We start from the raw sequence: 854 nt of genomic DNA, 5'->3' as shown, positions 1-854 counted from the left end.
TACTTCATATATTCCACCTCTCTTTGGATTTAACATGGGTTTATCTCTAATAGAGGCAGATATATGATGTAATAAATTTTCACTTAAAATTTCAAACAGTTGCCATGCCTCATCCTCACTTTTCAGCATGAATGTCCCACCACATGATGCATCGACCATTTGTCGATGTCTTTTAGATAGCCCATCATAAAAATATTGGATTAACTGCCACTTGGGTACAGCATGGTGGGGATATTTTCTAATAAGGTCTTTTAATCTCTCCCATGTTTCATGAAACATTTCTCCATCTAATTGAAAAAAACTAGTTATGGCCTTCCTTATTTGATTAGTTTTTCCTATGAAAAAATATTTCTTGAGAAACTCTCCTTGCAGCTGGTCCCAGGTTGATATAGTCATGGAATCCAAATTATGTAGCCAGTATTTGGCTTTGTCCTTAAGTGAGAAAGGGAATAATTTTAACCTAAGAGCATCATCGGAGAAGTTATGAATTTTGACAGTTGAGCATATCTCAAAAAATTCTTCAAGATGTTTATAAGGGTCCTCATTACTAAGTCCATAAAATGAAGGTAACATTTGGATTATACTGGACTTAATTTCATATTGAGTGGCCTCCACAGGGGGCACTTGTATACAAGGAGAGTAGGTATATGTGGAAGGAGTAAAGTACTCCTTCAATTGTCTGGGTGGATCATTCTTCTAATTTCGGTCCATATTTTTATGTCTGTTGGCTCTAAAGGTTCTTTCTATTTCTGGATCAAAAGGTTGAATTTCTGGTCGTAACAATCTACGACCAAGCATACACCTTACAATTGTACTTTAGAGCAAACACAGAAAATTTTAGTTTTTATAATATA

General features: G+C 35.0%; 1 non-coding gene across 1 annotated transcript; it reads left to right on the top strand.

Moving 5' to 3' along the window:
* Nucleotides 1-218: 218 nt before the first annotated feature.
* On the top strand, nt 219-324 carry LOC140853916 (small nucleolar RNA R71). The gene has a single exon (XR_012137057.1). It is a non-coding gene; the product is annotated as a small nucleolar RNA R71 (small nucleolar RNA).
* The last annotated feature ends 530 nt before the right edge of the window (nt 325-854 follow it).

Source organism: Elaeis guineensis, chromosome 14 (genome assembly GCF_000442705.2).
Source record: "Elaeis guineensis isolate ETL-2024a chromosome 14, EG11, whole genome shotgun sequence".
NCBI lineage: Eukaryota > Viridiplantae > Streptophyta > Magnoliopsida > Arecales > Arecaceae > Elaeis > Elaeis guineensis.
This window is presented reverse-complemented; position numbering and strand designations above follow the sequence as displayed.